A 15,659-nucleotide genomic window follows, 5' to 3' on the forward strand; every position below is an offset into this window, starting at 1 on the left:
ACAACAGTCAAATAGTGGAGTGGAGTAGGGGAACAGCAAACAGCCAATAAAGCAGCCCGCCCGCTCGCCTGCCCGCCACAATGGACCTACCTGTGTACACTAGATGGATTTGATGGAATGTACTGTCGTCCCTACATTTCAAGAAGAAGTAAGAATTGCAGTTGCAACAAAGCCTTGCTTGCCTACAAAGAGAGCAGCAATTTGGATTTGTTACTATGTTACCTAGAAGAATAACAAACTGTGCAAGGATGGAGGTTGTAGGAGCAAGGAGAAGTTGTCTGTAAAGTTGGTGGATGCCTATTTTCCATTTTGCAGTCCCTTGTCTCCCTCTTGTGGCCTCCTGGAGGCAACTAGCTGTGCAAAAAAAAGACAGCCTGGCGGCCGGCTGTTGCAGTGTTGCCCTCTCAGGCAACACTGAGTGACTGACTGAGCCTCACCGTCTTATATAAAGTTCAGACGGAACTTTGCACGTGTCATAGTGGAGCCCTCAGGATTCCAGAGCCAGCTTTCTGACATCATAATGGGGCCTCAGAGATAAAAGCCTGGGCCCAGGCAGTGTTGGTCAGTGCTGCTCAGCAGGAAGCACTGGACTGGACTGGATTACAGCTGATACAAGGTGTGAAGGAACAAGGGGTGGCTGTGGGCATGCACTTGCTGCCGCTGCCAGTGTTTATCTGCATGGCAGCAGGGCATTTGGGCGTTGCCAGGAAGGCGTTTTTATGTAGATTCCTCCTCTTTCAGCACTGCATTGTGGTGCAAGCAAAAGAAGCAAATCCTGTCTGGCTTCCTCTCCGGCCTTTATTCACCTCCCGTGTAGCTGTGAGTGTGTGAGCCTGCAGGGCCCCATGGAATTGCCTAGAAGTAGGCTGAATCGCTGCAAGGGCTGAACAGCAGTATCGGGCAGGCTCGGGCAACGCGCGGCCCGTTCGGGTTATCGCTTCTCGGCCTTTTGGCTAAGATCAAGTGTAGTATCTGTTCTTATCAGTTTAATATCTGATACGTCCCCTATCTGGGGACCATATATTAAATGGATTTTTAGAACAGGGAGATGGAAATAGAGCTTGCTCTGTCCACTCCACGCATTGACCTGGTATTGCAGTATTTCCAGGACCGGTGCACCCTTTCCTTATGTGTTGACTAAAAGCAGATTCCAAAAGTGTTTTTTGTCTTTGCTATTGTTTCTGTCTTTCTGAAGGGATCTCCCCTTTTAATCCCATTATTTCAACACCTGTTGGACAATGCATGAGTGATAATGAGCTCATTGATTAAATGCAATTAATGAATAGATTGCCACCTCTTGTTGTGTGTCGTCTGTGTTTCTGTGTTTCCGGCATTTCACATTGGAACACCTCATTCACCTTCCTTGTCTTCTCTCCGCCCTCCCTTTTAGGTAAGTTAAAGAGCTGCACCTGAGCCAGCCACTGATTGATTGATTGATTGATTGATTGATTGATTGATTGATTGATGCAGCACAACAGTCAAATAGTGGAGTGGAGTAGGGGAACAGCAAACAGCCAATAAAGCAGCCCGCCCGCTCGCCTGCCCGCCACAATGGACCTACCTGTGTACACTAGATGGATGTGATGGAATGTACTGTCGTCCCTACATTTCAAGAAGAAGTAAGAATTGCAGTTGCAACAAAGCCTTGCTTGCCTACAAAGAGAGCAGCAATTTGGATTTGTTACTATGTTACCTAGAAGAATAACAAACTGTGCAAGGATGGAGGTTGTAGGAGCAAGGAGAAGTTGTCTGTAAAGTTGGTGGATGCCTATTTTCCATTTTGCAGTCCCTTGTCTCCCTCTTGTGGCCTCCTGGAGGCAACTAGCTGTGCAAAAAAAAGACAGCCTGGCGGCCGGCTGTTGCAGTGTTGCCCTCTCAGGCAACACTGAGTGACTGACTGAGCCTCACCGTCTTATATAAAGTTCAGACGGAACTTTGCACGTGTCATAGTGGAGCCCTCAGGATTCCAGAGCCAGCTTTCTGACATCATAATGGGGCCTCAGAGATAAAAGCCTGGGCCCAGGCAGTGTTGGTCAGTGCTGCTCAGCAGGCAGCACTGGACTGGACTGGATTACAGCTGATACAAGGTGTGAAGGAACAAGGGGTGGCTGTGGGCATGCACTTGCTGCCGCTGCCAGTGTTTATCTGCATGGCAGCAGGGCATTTGGGCGTTGCCAGGAAGGCGTTTTTATGTAGATTCCTCCTCTTTCAGCACTGCATTGTGGTGCAAGCAAAAGAAGCAAATCCTGTCTGGCTTCCTCTCCGGCCTTTATTCACCTCCCGTGTAGCTGTGAGTGTGTGAGCCTGCAGGGCCCCATGGAATTGCCTAGAAGTAGGCTGAATCGCTGCAAGGGCTGAACAGCAGTATCGGGCAGGCTCGGGCAACGCGCGGCCCGTTCGGGTTATCGCTTCTCGGCCTTTTGGCTAAGATCAAGTGTAGTATCTGTTCTTATCAGTTTAATATCTGATACGTCCCCTATCTGGGGACCATATATTAAATGGATTTTTAGAACAGGGAGATGGAAATAGAGCTTGCTCTGTCCACTCCACGCATTGACCTGGTATTGCAGTATTTCCAGGACCGGTGCACCCTTTCCTTATGTGTTGACTAAAAGCAGATTCCAAAAGTGTTTTTTGTCTTTGCTATTGTTTCTGTCTTTCTGAAGGGATCTCCCCTTTTAATCCCATTATTTCAACACCTGTTGGACAATGCATGAGTGATAATGAGCTCATTGATTAAATGCAATTAATGAATAGATTGCCACCTCTTGTTGTGTGTCATCTGTGTTTCTGTGTTTCCGGCATTTCACATTGGAACACCTCATTCACCTTCCTTGTCTTCTCTCTGCCCTCCCTTTTAGGTAAGTTAAAGAGCTGCACCTGAGCCAGCCACTGATTGATTGATTGATTGATTGATTGATTGATTGATTGATTGATTGATTGATTGATTGATTGATGCAGCACAACAGTCAAATAGTGGAGTGGAGTAGGGGAACAGCAAACAGCCAATAAAGCAGGCCGCCCGCTCGCCTGCCCGCCACAATGGACCTACCTGTGTACACTAGATGGATGTGATGGAATGTACTGTCGTCCCTACATTTCAAGAAGAAGTAAGAATTGCAGTTGCAACAAAGCCTTGCTTGCCTGCAAAGAGAGCAGCAATTTGGATTTGTTACTATGTTACCTAGAAGAATAACAAACTGTGCAAGGATGGAGGTTGTAGGAGCAAGGAGAAGTTGTCTGTAAAGTTGGTGGATGCCTATTTTCCATTTTGCAGTCCCTTGTCTCCCTCTTGTGGCCTCCTGGAGGCAACTAGCTGTGCAAAAAAAAGACAGCCTGGCGGCCGGCTGTTGCAGTGTTGCCCTCTCAGGCAACACTGAGTGACTGACTGAGCCTCACCGTCTTATATAAAGTTCAGACGGAACTTTGCACGTGTCATAGTGGAGCCCTCAGGATTCCAGAGCCAGCTTTCTGACATCATAATGGGGCCTCAGAGATAAAAGCCTGGGCCCAGGCAGTGTTGGTCAGTGCTGCTCAGCAGGCAGCACTGGACTGGACTGGATTACAGCTGATACAAGGTGTGAAGGAACAAGGGGTGGCTGTGGGCATGCACTTGCTGCCGCTGCCAGTGTTTATCTGCATGGCAGCAGGGCATTTGGGCGTTGCCAGGAAGGCGTTTTTATGTAGATTCCTCCTCTTTCAGCACTGCATTGTGGTGCAAGCAAAAGAAGCAAATCCTGTCTGGCTTCCTCTCCGGCCTTTATTCACCTCCCGTGTAGCTGTGAGTGTGTGAGCCTGCAGGGCCCCATGGAATTGCCTAGAAGTAGGCTGAATCGCTGCAAGGGCTGAACAGCAGTATCGGGCAGGCTCGGGCAACGCGCAGCCCGTTCGGGTTATCGCTTCTCGGCCTTTTGGCTAAGATCAAGTGTAGTATCTGTTCTTATCAGTTTAATATCTGATACGTCCCCTATCTGGGGACCATATATTAAATGGATTTTTAGAACAGGGAGATGGAAATAGAGCTTGCTCTGTCCACTCCACGCATTGACCTGGTATTGCAGTATTTCCAGGACCGATGCACCCTTTCCTTATGTGTTGACTAAAAGCAGATTCCAAAAGTGTTTTTTGTCTTTGCTATTGTTTCTGTCTTTCTGAAGGGATCTCCCCTTTTAATCCCATTATTTCAACACCTGTTGGACAATGCATGAGTGATAATGAGCTCATTGATTAAATGCAATTAATGAATAGATTGCCACCTCTTGTTGTGTGTCGTCTGTGTTTCTGTGTTTCCGGCATTTCACATTGGAACACCTCATTCACCTTCCTTGTCTTCTCTCCGCCCTCCCTTTTAGGTAAGTTAAAGAGCTGCACCTGAGCCAGCCACTGATTGATTGATTGATTGATTGATTGATTGATTGATTGATTGATTGATTGATGCAGCACAACAGTCAAATAGTGGAGTGGAGTAGGGGAACAGCAAACAGCCAATAAAGCAGCCCGCCCGCTCGCCTGCCCGCCACAATGGACCTACCTGTGTACACTAGATGGATGTGATGGAATGTACTGTCGTCCCTACATTTCAAGAAGAAGTAAGAATTGCAGTTGCAACAAAGCCTTGCTTGCCTACAAAGAGAGCAGCAATTTGGATTTGTTACTATGTTACCTAGAAGAATAACAAACTGTGCAAGGATGGAGGTTGTAGGAGCAAGGAGAAGTTGTCTGTAAAGTTGGTGGATGCCTATTTTCCATTTTGCAGTCCCTTGTCTCCCTCTTGTGGCCTCCTGGAGGCAACTAGCTGTGCAAAAAAAAGACAGCCTGGCGGCCGGCTGTTGCAGTGTTGCCCTCTCAGGCAACACTGAGTGACTGACTGAGCCTCACCGTCTTATATAAAGTTCAGACGGAACTTTGCACGTGTCATAGTGGAGCCCTCAGGATTCCAGAGCCAGCTTTCTGACATCATAATGGGGCCTCAGAGATAAAAGCCTGGGCCCAGGCAGTGTTGGTCAGTGCTGCTCAGCAGGCAGCACTGGACTGGACTGGATTACAGCTGATACAAGGTGTGAAGGAACAAGGGGTGGCTGTGGGCATGCACTTGCTGCCGCTGCCAGTGTTTATCTGCATGGCAGCAGGGCATTTGGGCGTTGCCAGGAAGGCGTTTTTATGTAGATTCCTCCTCTTTCAGCAATGCATTGTGGTGCAAGCAAAAGAAGCAAATCCTGTCTGGCTTCCTCTCCGGCCTTTATTCACCTCCCGTGTAGCTGTGAGTGTGTGATCCTGCAGGGCCCCATGGAATTGCCTAGAAGTAGGCTGAATCGCTGCAAGGGCTGAACAGCAGTATCGGGCAGGCTCGGGCAACGCGCGGCCCGTTCGGGTTATCGCTTCTCGGCCTTTTGGCTAAGATCAAGTGTAGTATCTGTTCTTATCAGTTTAATATCTGATACGTCCCCTATCTGGGGACCATATATTAAATGGATTTTTAGAACAGGGAGATGGAAATAGAGCTTGCTCTGTCCACTCCACGCATTGACCTGGTATTGCAGTATTTCCAGGACCGGTGCACCCTTTCCTTATGTGTTGACTAAAAGCAGATTCCAAAAGTGTTTTTTGTCTTTGCTATTGTTTCTGTCTTTCTGAAGGGATCTCCCCTTTTAATCCCATTATTTCAACACCTGTTGGACAATGCATGAGTGATAATGAGCTCATTGATTAAATGCAATTAATGAATAGATTGCCACCTCTTGTTGTGTGTCGTCTGTGTTTCTGTGTTTCCGGCATTTCACATTGGAACACCTCATTCACCTTCCTTGTCTTCTCTCCGCCCTCCCTTTTAGGTAAGTTAAAGAGCTGCACCTGAGCCAGCCACTGATTGATTGATTGATTGATTGATTGATTGATGCAGCACAACAGTCAAATAGTGGAGTGGAGTAGGGGAACAGCAAACAGCCAATAAAGCAGCCCACCCGCTCGCCTGCCCGCCACAATGGACCTACCTGTGTACACCAGATGGATGTGATGGAATGTACTGTCGTCCCTACATTTCAAGAAGAAGTAAGAATTGCAGTTGCAACAAAGCCTTGCTTGCCTACAAAGAGAGCAGCAATTTGGATTTGTTACTATGTTACCTAGAAGAATAACAAACTGTGCAAGGATGGAGGTTGTAGGAGCAAGGAGAAGTTGTCTGTAAAGTTGGTGGATGCCTATTTTCCATTTTGCAGTCCCTTGTCTCCCTCTTGTGGCCTCCTGGAGGCAACTAGCTGTGCAAAAAAAAGACAGCCTGGCGGCCGGCTGTTGCAGTGTTGCCCTCTCAGGCAACACTGAGTGACTGACTGAGCCTCACCGTCTTATATAAAGTTCAGACGGAACTTTGCACGTGTCATAGTGGAGCCCTCAGGATTCCAGAGCCAGCTTTCTGACATCATAATGGGGCCTCAGAGATAAAAGCCTGGGCCCAGGCAGTGTTGGTCAGTGCTGCTCAGCAGGCAGCACTGGACTGGACTGGATTACAGCTGATACAAGGTGTGAAGGAACAAGGGGTGGCTGTGGGCATGCACTTGCTGCCGCTGCCAGTGTTTATCTGCATGGCAGCAGGGCATTTGGGCGTTGCCAGGAAGGCGTTTTTATGTAGATTCCTCCTCTTTCAGCACTGCATTGTGGTGCAAGCAAAAGAAGCAAATCCTGTCTGGCTTCCTCTCCGGCCTTTATTCACCTCCCGTGTAGCTGTGAGTGTGTGAGCCTGCAGGGCCCCATGGAATTGCCTAGAAGTAGGCTGAATCGCTGCAAGGGCTGAACAGCAGTATCGGGCAGGCTCGGGCAACGCGCGGCCCGTTCGGGTTATCGCTTCTCGGCCTTTTGGCTAAGATCAAGTGTAGTATCTGTTCTTATCAGTTTAATATCTGATACGTCCCCTATCTGGGGACCATATATTAAATGGATTTTTAGAACAGGGAGATGGAAATAGAGCTTGCTCTGTCCACTCCACGCATTGACCTGGTATTGCAGTATTTCCAGGACCGGTGCACCCTTTCCTTATGTGTTGACTAAAAGCAGATTCCAAAAGTGTTTTTTGTCTTTGCTATTGTTTCTGTCTTTCTGAAGGGATCTCCCCTTTTAATCCCATTATTTCAACACCTGTTGGACAATGCATGAGCGATAATGAGCTCATTGATTAAATGCAATTAATGAATAGATTGCCACCTCTTGTTGTGTGTCGTCTGTGTTTCTGTGTTTCCGGCATTTCACATTGGAACACCTCATTCACCTTCCTTGTCTTCTCTCCGCCCTCCCTTTTAGGTAAGTTAAAGAGCTGCACCTGAGCCAGCCACTGATTGATTGATTGATTGATTGATTGATTGATTGATTGATTGATTGATTGATGCAGCACAACAGTCAAATAGTGGAGTGGAGTAGGGGAACAGCAAACAGCCAATAAAGCAGCCCGCCCGCTCGCCTGCCCGCCACAATGGACCTACCTGTGTACACTAGATGGATGTGATGGAATGTACTGTCGTCCCTACATTTCAAGAAGAAGTAAGAATTGCAGTTGCAACAAAGCCTTGCTTGCCTACAAAGAGAGCAGCAATTTGGATTTGTTACTATGTTACCTAGAAGAATAACAAACTGTGCAAGGATGGAGGTTGTAGGAGCAAGGAGAAGTTGTCTGTAAAGTTGGTGGATGCCTATTTTCCATTTTGCAGTCCCTTGTCTCCCTCTTGTGGCCTCCTGGAGGCAACTAGCTGTGCAAAAAAAAGACAGCCTGGCGGCCGGCTGTTGCAGTGTTGCCCTCTCAGGCAACACTGAGTGACTGACTGAGCCTCACCGTCTTATATAAAGTTCAGACGGAACTTTGCACGTGTCATAGTGGAGCCCTCAGGATTCCAGAGCCAGCTTTCTGACATCATAATGGGGCCTCAGAGATAAAAGCCTGGGCCCAGGCAGTGTTGGTCAGTGCTGCTCAGCAGGCAGCACTGGACTGGACTGGATTACAGCTGATACAAGGTGTGAAGGAACAAGGGGTGGCTGTGGGCATGCACTTGCTGCCGCTGCCAGTGTTTATCTGCATGGCAGCAGGGCATTTGGGCGTTGCCAGGAAGGCGTTTTTATGTAGATTCCTCCTCTTTCAGCAATGCATTGTGGTGCAAGCAAAAGAAGCAAATCCTGTCTGGCTTCCTCTCCGGCCTTTATTCACCTCCCGTGTAGCTGTGAGTGTGTGAGCCTGCAGGGCCCCATGGAATTGCCTAGAAGTAGGCTGAATCGCTGCAAGGGCTGAACAGCAGTATCGGGCAGGCTCGGGCAACGCGCGGCCCGTTCGGGTTATCGCTTCTCGGCCTTTTGGCTAAGATCAAGTGTAGTATCTGTTCTTATCAGTTTAATATCTGATACGTCCCCTATCTGGGGACCATATATTAAATGGATTTTTAGAACAGGGAGATGGAAATAGAGCTTGCTCTGTCCACTCCACGCATTGACCTGGTATTGCAGTATTTCCAGGACCGGTGCACCCTTTCCTTATGTGTTGACTAAAAGCAGATTCCAAAAGTGTTTTTTGTCTTTGCTATTGTTTCTGTCTTTCTGAAGGGATCTCCCCTTTTAATCCCATTATTTCAACACCTGTTGGACAATGCATGAGTGATAATGAGCTCATTGATTAAATGCAATTAATGAATAGATTGCCACCTCTTGTTGTGTGTCGTCTGTGTTTCTGTGTTTCCGGCATTTCACATTGGAACACCTCATTCACCTTCCTTGTCTTCTCTCCGCCCTCCCTTTTAGGTAAGTTAAAGAGCTGCACCTGAGCCAGCCACTGATTGATTGATTGATTGATTGATTGATTGATTGATTGATGCAGCACAACAGTCAAATAGTGGAGTGGAGTAGGGGAACAGCAAACAGCCAATAAAGCAGCCCGCCCGCTCGCCTGCCCGCCACAATGGACCTACCTGTGTACACTAGATGGATGTGATGGAATGTACTGTCGTCCCTACATTTCAAGAAGAAGTAAGAATTGCAGTTGCAACAAAGCCTTGCTTGCCTACAAAGAGAGCAGCAATTTGGATTTGTTACTATGTTACCTAGAAGAATAACAAACTGTGCAAGGATGGAGGTTGTAGGAGCAAGGAGAAGTTGTCTGTAAAGTTGGTGGATGCCTATTTTCCATTTTGCAGTCCCTTGTCTCCCTCTTGTGGCCTCCTGGAGGCAACTAGCTGTGCAAAAAAAAGACAGCCTGGCGGCCGGCTGTTGCAGTGTTGCCCTCTCAGGCAACACTGAGTGACTGACTGAGCCTCACCGTCTTATATAAAGTTCAGACGGAACTTTGCACGTGTCATAGTGGAGCCCTCAGGATTCCAGAGCCAGCTTTCTGACATCATAATGGGGCCTCAGAGATAAAAGCCTGGGCCCAGGCAGTGTTGGTCAGTGCTGCTCAGCAGGCAGCACTGGACTGGACTGGATTACAGCTGATACAAGGTGTGAAGGAACAAGGGGTGGCTGTGGGCATGCACTTGCTGCCGCTGCCAGTGTTTATCTGCATGGCAGCAGGGCATTTGGGCGTTGCCAGGAAGGCGTTTTTATGTAGATTCCTCCTCTTTCAGCACTGCATTGTGGTGCAAGCAAAAGAAGCAAATCCTGTCTGGCTTCCTCTCCGGCCTTTATTCACCTCCCGTGTAGCTGTGAGTGTGTGAGCCTGCAGGGCCCCATGGAATTGCCTAGAAGTAGGCTGAATCGCTGCAAGGGCTGAACAGCAGTATCGGGCAGGCTCGGGCAACGCGCGGCCCGTTCGGGTTATCGCTTCTCGGCCTTTTGGCTAAGATCAAGTGTAGTATCTGTTCTTATCAGTTTAATATCTGATACGTCCCCTATCTGGGGACCATATATTAAATGGATTTTTAGAACAGGGAGATGGAAATAGAGCTTGCTCTGTCCACTCCACGCATTGACCTGGTATTGCAGTATTTCCAGGACCGGTGCACCCTTTCCTTATGTGTTGACTAAAAGCAGATTCCAAAAGTGTTTTTTGTCTTTGCTATTGTTTCTGTCTTTCTGAAGGGATCTCCCCTTTTAATCCCATTATTTCAACACCTGTTGGACAATGCATGAGTGATAATGAGCTCATTGATTAAATGCAATTAATGAATAGATTGCCACCTCTTGTTGTGTGTCGTCTGTGTTTCTGTGTTTCCGGCATTTCACATTGGAACACCTCATTCACCTTCCTTGTCTTCTCTCCGCCCTCCCTTTTAGGTAAGTTAAAGAGCTGCACCTGAGCCAGCCACTGATTGATTGATTGATTGATTGATTGATTGATTGATTGATGCAGCACAACAGTCAAATAGTGGAGTGGAGTAGGGGAACAGCAAACAGCCAATAAAGCAGCCCGCCCGCTCGCCTGCCCGCCACAATGGACCTACCTGTGTACACTAGATGGATGTGATGGAATGTACTGTCGTCCCTACATTTCAAGAAGAAGTAAGAATTGCAGTTGCAACAAAGCCTTGCTTGCCTACAAAGAGAGCAGCAATTTGGATTTGTTACTATGTTACCTAGAAGAATAACAAACTGTGCAAGGATGGAGGTTGTAGGAGCAAGGAGAAGTTGTCTGTAAAGTTGGTGGATGCCTATTTTCCATTTTGCAGTCCCTTGTCTCCCTCTTGTGGCCTCCTGGAGGCAACTAGCTGTGCAAAAAAAAGACAGCCTGGCGGCCGGCTGTTGCAGTGTTGCCCTCTCAGGCAACACTGAGTGACTGACTGAGCCTCACCGTCTTATATAAAGTTCAGACGGAACTTTGCACGTGTCATAGTGGAGCCCTCAGGATTCCAGAGCCAGCTTTCTGACATCATAATGGGGCCTCAGAGATAAAAGCCTGGGCCCAGGCAGTGTTGGTCAGTGCTGCTCAGCAGGCAGCACTGGACTGGACTGGATTACAGCTGATACAAGGTGTGAAGGAACAAGGGGTGGCTGTGGGCATGCACTTGCTGCCGCTGCCAGTGTTTATCTGCATGGCAGCAGGGCATTTGGGCGTTGCCAGGAAGGCGTTTTTATGTAGATTCCTCCTCTTTCAGCACTGCATTGTGGTGCAAGCAAAAGAAGCAAATCCTGTCTGGCTTCCTCTCCGGCCTTTATTCACCTCCCGTGTAGCTGTGAGTGTGTGAGCCTGCAGGGCCCCATGGAATTGCCTAGAAGTAGGCTGAATCGCTGCAAGGGCTGAACAGCAGTATCGGGCAGGCTCGGGCAACGCGCGGCCCGTTCGGGTTATCGCTTCTCGGCCTTTTGGCTAAGATCAAGTGTAGTATCTGTTCTTATCAGTTTAATATCTGATACGTCCCCTATCTGGGGACCATATATTAAATGGATTTTTAGAACAGGGAGATGGAAATAGAGCTTGCTCTGTCCACTCCACGCATTGACCTGGTATTGCAGTATTTCCAGGACCGGTGCACCCTTTCCTTATGTGTTGACTAAAAGCAGATTCCAAAAGTGTTTTTTGTCTTTGCTATTGTTTCTGTCTTTCTGAAGGGATCTCCCCTTTTAATCCCATTATTTCAACACCTGTTGGACAATGCATGAGTGATAATGAGCTCATTGATTAAATGCAATTAATGAATAGATTGCCACCTCTTGTTGTGTGTCGTCTGTGTTTCTGTGTTTCCGGCATTTCACATTGGAACACCTCATTCACCTTCCTTGTCTTCTCTCCGCCCTCCCTTTTAGGTAAGTTAAAGAGCTGCACCTGAGCCAGCCACTGATTGATTGATTGATTGATTGATTGATTGATTGATTGATTGATTGATTGATTGATGCAGCACAACAGTCAAATAGTGGAGTGGAGTAGGGGAACAGCAAACAGCCAATAAAGCAGCCCGCCCGCTCGCCTGCCCGCCACAATGGACCTACCTGTGTACACTAGATGGATGTGATGGAATGTACTGTCGTCCCTACATTTCAAGAAGAAGTAAGAATTGCAGTTGCAACAAAGCCTTGCTTGCCTACAAAGAGAGCAGCAATTTGGATTTGTTACTATGTTACCTAGAAGAATAACAAACTGTGCAAGGATGGAGGTTGTAGGAGCAAGGAGAAGTTGTCTGTAAAGTTGGTGGATGCCTATTTTCCATTTTGCAGTCCCTTGTCTCCCTCTTGTGGCCTCCTGGAGGCAACTAGCTGTGCAAAAAAAAGACAGCCTGGCGGCCGGCTGTTGCAGTGTTGCCCTCTCAGGCAACACTGAGGGACTGACTGAGCCTCACCGTCTTATATAAAGTTCAGACGGAACTTTGCACGTGTCATAGTGGAGCCCTCAGGATTCCAGAGCCAGCTTTCTGACATCATAATGGGGCCTCAGAGATAAAAGCCTGGGCCCAGGCAGTGTTGGTCAGTGCTGCTCAGCAGGCAGCACTGGACTGGACTGGATTACAGCTGATACAAGGTGTGAAGGAACAAGGGGTGGCTGTGGGCATGCACTTGCTGCCGCTGCCAGTGTTTATCTGCATGGCAGCAGGGCATTTGGGCGTTGCCAGGAAGGCGTTTTTATGTAGATTCCTCCTCTTTCAGCACTGCATTGTGGTGCAAGCAAAAGAAGCAAATCCTGTCTGGCTTCCTCTCCGGCCTTTATTCACCTCCCGTGTAGCTGTGAGTGTGTGAGCCTGCAGGGCCCCATGGAATTGCCTAGAAGTAGGCTGAATCGCTGCAAGGGCTGAACAGCAGTATCGGGCAGGCTCGGGCAACGCGCGGCCCGTTCGGGTTATCGCTTCTCGGCCTTTTGGCTAAGATCAAGTGTAGTATCTGTTCTTATCAGTTTAATATCTGATACGTCCCCTATCTGGGGACCATATATTAAATGGATTTTTAGAACAGGGAGATGGAAATAGAGCTTGCTCTGTCCACTCCACGCATTGACCTGGTATTGCAGTATTTCCAGGACCGGTGCACCCTTTCCTTATGTGTTGACTAAAAGCAGATTCCAAAAGTGTTTTTTGTCTTTGCTATTGTTTCTGTCTTTCTGAAGGGATCTCCCCTTTTAATCCCATTATTTCAACACCTGTTGGACAATGCATGAGTGATAATGAGCTCATTGATTAAATGCAATTAATGAATAGATTGCCACCTCTTGTTGTGTGTCGTCTGTGTTTCTGTGTTTCCGGCATTTCACATTGGAACACCTCATTCACCTTCCTTGTCTTCTCTCCGCCCTCCCTTTTAGGTAAGTTAAAGAGCTGCACCTGAGCCAGCCACTGATTGATTGATTGATTGATTGATTGATTGATTGATTGATTGATTGATTGATTGATTGATGCAGCACAACAGTCAAATAGTGGAGTGGAGTAGGGGAACAGCAAACAGCCAATAAAGCAGCCCGCCCGCTCGCCTGCCCGCCACAATGGACCTACCTGTGTACACTAGATGGATGTGATGGAATGTACTGTCGTCCCTACATTTCAAGAAGAAGTAAGAATTGCAGTTGCAACAAAGCCTTGCTTGCCTACAAAGAGAGCAGCAATTTGGATTTGTTACTATGTTACCTAGAAGAATAACAAACTGTGCAAGGATGGAGGTTGTAGGAGCAAGGAGAAGTTGTCTGTAAAGTTGGTGGATGCCTATTTTCCATTTTGCAGTCCCTTGTCTCCCTCTTGTGGCCTCCTGGAGGCAACTAGCTGTGCAAAAAAAAGACAGCCTGGCGGCCGGCTGTTGCAGTGTTGCCCTCTCAGGCAACACTGAGTGACTGACTGAGCCTCACCGTCTTATATAAAGTTCAGACGGAACTTTGCACGTGTCATAGTGGAGCCCTCAGGATTCCAGAGCCAGCTTTCTGACATCATAATGGGGCCTCAGAGATAAAAGCCTGGGCCCAGGCAGTGTTGGTCAGTGCTGCTCAGCAGGCAGCACTGGACTGGACTGGATTACAGCTGATACAAGGTGTGAAGGAACAAGGGGTGGCTGTGGGCATGCACTTGCTGCCGCTGCCAGTGTTTATCTGCATGGCAGCAGGGCATTTGGGCGTTGCCAGGAAGGCGTTTTTATGTAGATTCCTCCTCTTTCAGCACTGCATTGTGGTGCAAGCAAAAGAAGCAAATCCTGTCTGGCTTCCTCTCCGGCCTTTATTCACCTCCCGTGTAGCTGTGAGTGTGTGAGCCTGCAGGGCCCCATGGAATTGCCTAGAAGTAGGCTGAATCGCTGCAAGGGCTGAACAGCAGTATCGGGCAGGCTCGGGCAACGCGCGGCCCGTTCGGGTTATCGCTTCTCGGCCTTTTGGCTAAGATCAAGTGTAGTATCTGTTCTTATCAGTTTAATATCTGATACGTCCCCTATCTGGGGACCATATATTAAATGGATTTTTAGAACAGGGAGATGGAAATAGAGCTTGCTCTGTCCACTCCACGCATTGACCTGGTATTGCAGTATTTCCAGGACCGGTGCACCCTTTCCTTATGTGTTGACTAAAAGCAGATTCCAAAAGTGTTTTTTGTCTTTGCTATTGTTTCTGTCTTTCTGAAGGGATCTCCCCTTTTAATCCCATTATTTCAACACCTGTTGGACAATGCATGAGTGATAATGAGCTCATTGATTAAATGCAATTAATGAATAGATTGCCACCTCTTGTTGTGTGTCGTCTGTGTTTCTGTGTTTCCGGCATTTCACATTGGAACACCTCATTCACCTTCCTTGTCTTCTCTCCGCCCTCCCTTTTAGGTAAGTTAAAGAGCTGCACCTGAGCCAGCCACTGATTGATTGATTGATTGATTGATTGATTGATTGATTGATTGATTGATGCAGCACAACAGTCAAATAGTGGAGTGGAGTAGGGGAACAGCAAACAGCCAATAAAGCAGCCCGCCCGCTCGCCTGCCCGCCACAATGGACCTACCTGTGTACACTAGATGGATGTGATGGAATGTACTGTCGTCCCTACATTTCAAGAAGAAGTAAGAATTGCAGTTGCAACAAAGCCTTGCTTGCCTACAAAGAGAGCAGCAATTTGGATTTGTTACTATGTTACCTAGAAGAATAACAAACTGTGCAAGGATGGAGGTTGTAGGAGCAAGGAGAAGTTGTCTGTAAAGTTGGTGGATGCCTATTTTCCATTTTGCAGTCCCTTGTCTCCCTCTTGTGGCCTCCTGGAGGCAACTAGCTGTGCAAAAAAAAGACAGCCTGGCGGCCGGCTGTTGCAGTGTTGCCCTCTCAGGCAACACTGAGTGACTGACTGAGCCTCACCGTCTTATATAAAGTTCAGACGGAACTTTGCACGTGTCATAGTGGAGCCCTCAGGATTCCAGAGCCAGCTTTCTGACATCATAATGGGGCCTCAGAGATAAAAGCCTGGGCCCAGGCAGTGTTGGTCAGTGCTGCTCAGCAGGCAGCACTGGACTGGACTGGATTACAGCTGATACAAGGTGTGAAGGAACAAGGGGTGGCTGTGGGCATGCACTTGCTGCCGCTGCCAGTGTTTATCTGCATGGCAGCAGGGCATTTGGGCGTTGCCAGGAAGGCGTTTTTATGTAGATTCCTCCTCTTTCAGCACTGCATTGTGGTGCAAGCAAAAGAAGCAAATCCTGTCTGGCTTCCTCTCCGGCCTTTATTCACCTCCCGTGTAGCTGTGAGTGTGTGAGCCTGCAGGGCCCCATGGAATTGCCTAGAAGTAGGCTGAATCGCTGCAAGGGCTGAACAGCAGTATCGGG

General features: G+C 48.0%; 10 non-coding genes across 10 annotated transcripts; all 10 read left to right on the top strand.

The window, feature by feature from the left end:
• The first annotated feature begins 933 nt into the window (after nt 1-933).
• Nucleotides 934-1,124, top strand: LOC142715846 (U2 spliceosomal RNA). The gene has a single exon (XR_012871171.1). It is a non-coding gene; the product is annotated as a U2 spliceosomal RNA (small nuclear RNA).
• Nucleotides 1,125-2,404: 1,280 nt separating this feature from the next.
• On the top strand, nt 2,405-2,595 carry LOC142715847 (U2 spliceosomal RNA). Its single transcript, XR_012871172.1, has one exon. It is a non-coding gene; the product is annotated as a U2 spliceosomal RNA (small nuclear RNA).
• A 1,300-nt stretch (nt 2,596-3,895) lies between these two features.
• LOC142715835 (U2 spliceosomal RNA) lies at nt 3,896-4,086 on the top strand. Its single transcript, XR_012871161.1, has one exon. It is a non-coding gene; the product is annotated as a U2 spliceosomal RNA (small nuclear RNA).
• A 1,288-nt stretch (nt 4,087-5,374) lies between these two features.
• Nucleotides 5,375-5,565, top strand: LOC142715848 (U2 spliceosomal RNA). Its single transcript, XR_012871173.1, has one exon. It is a non-coding gene; the product is annotated as a U2 spliceosomal RNA (small nuclear RNA).
• A 1,268-nt stretch (nt 5,566-6,833) lies between these two features.
• Nucleotides 6,834-7,024, top strand: LOC142715849 (U2 spliceosomal RNA). The gene has a single exon (XR_012871174.1). It is a non-coding gene; the product is annotated as a U2 spliceosomal RNA (small nuclear RNA).
• Nucleotides 7,025-8,312: 1,288 nt separating this feature from the next.
• On the top strand, nt 8,313-8,503 carry LOC142715850 (U2 spliceosomal RNA). Its single transcript, XR_012871175.1, has one exon. It is a non-coding gene; the product is annotated as a U2 spliceosomal RNA (small nuclear RNA).
• Nucleotides 8,504-9,779: 1,276 nt separating this feature from the next.
• Nucleotides 9,780-9,970, top strand: LOC142715852 (U2 spliceosomal RNA). The gene has a single exon (XR_012871176.1). It is a non-coding gene; the product is annotated as a U2 spliceosomal RNA (small nuclear RNA).
• A 1,276-nt stretch (nt 9,971-11,246) lies between these two features.
• Nucleotides 11,247-11,437, top strand: LOC142715854 (U2 spliceosomal RNA). Its single transcript, XR_012871178.1, has one exon. It is a non-coding gene; the product is annotated as a U2 spliceosomal RNA (small nuclear RNA).
• A 1,292-nt stretch (nt 11,438-12,729) lies between these two features.
• On the top strand, nt 12,730-12,920 carry LOC142715855 (U2 spliceosomal RNA). Its single transcript, XR_012871179.1, has one exon. It is a non-coding gene; the product is annotated as a U2 spliceosomal RNA (small nuclear RNA).
• Nucleotides 12,921-14,216: 1,296 nt separating this feature from the next.
• Nucleotides 14,217-14,407, top strand: LOC142715856 (U2 spliceosomal RNA). Its single transcript, XR_012871180.1, has one exon. It is a non-coding gene; the product is annotated as a U2 spliceosomal RNA (small nuclear RNA).
• The last annotated feature ends 1,252 nt before the right edge of the window (nt 14,408-15,659 follow it).

This window comes from Rhinoderma darwinii, unplaced genomic scaffold (genome assembly GCF_050947455.1).
Source record: "Rhinoderma darwinii isolate aRhiDar2 unplaced genomic scaffold, aRhiDar2.hap1 Scaffold_4456, whole genome shotgun sequence".
Lineage (NCBI taxonomy): Eukaryota > Metazoa > Chordata > Amphibia > Anura > Rhinodermatidae > Rhinoderma > Rhinoderma darwinii.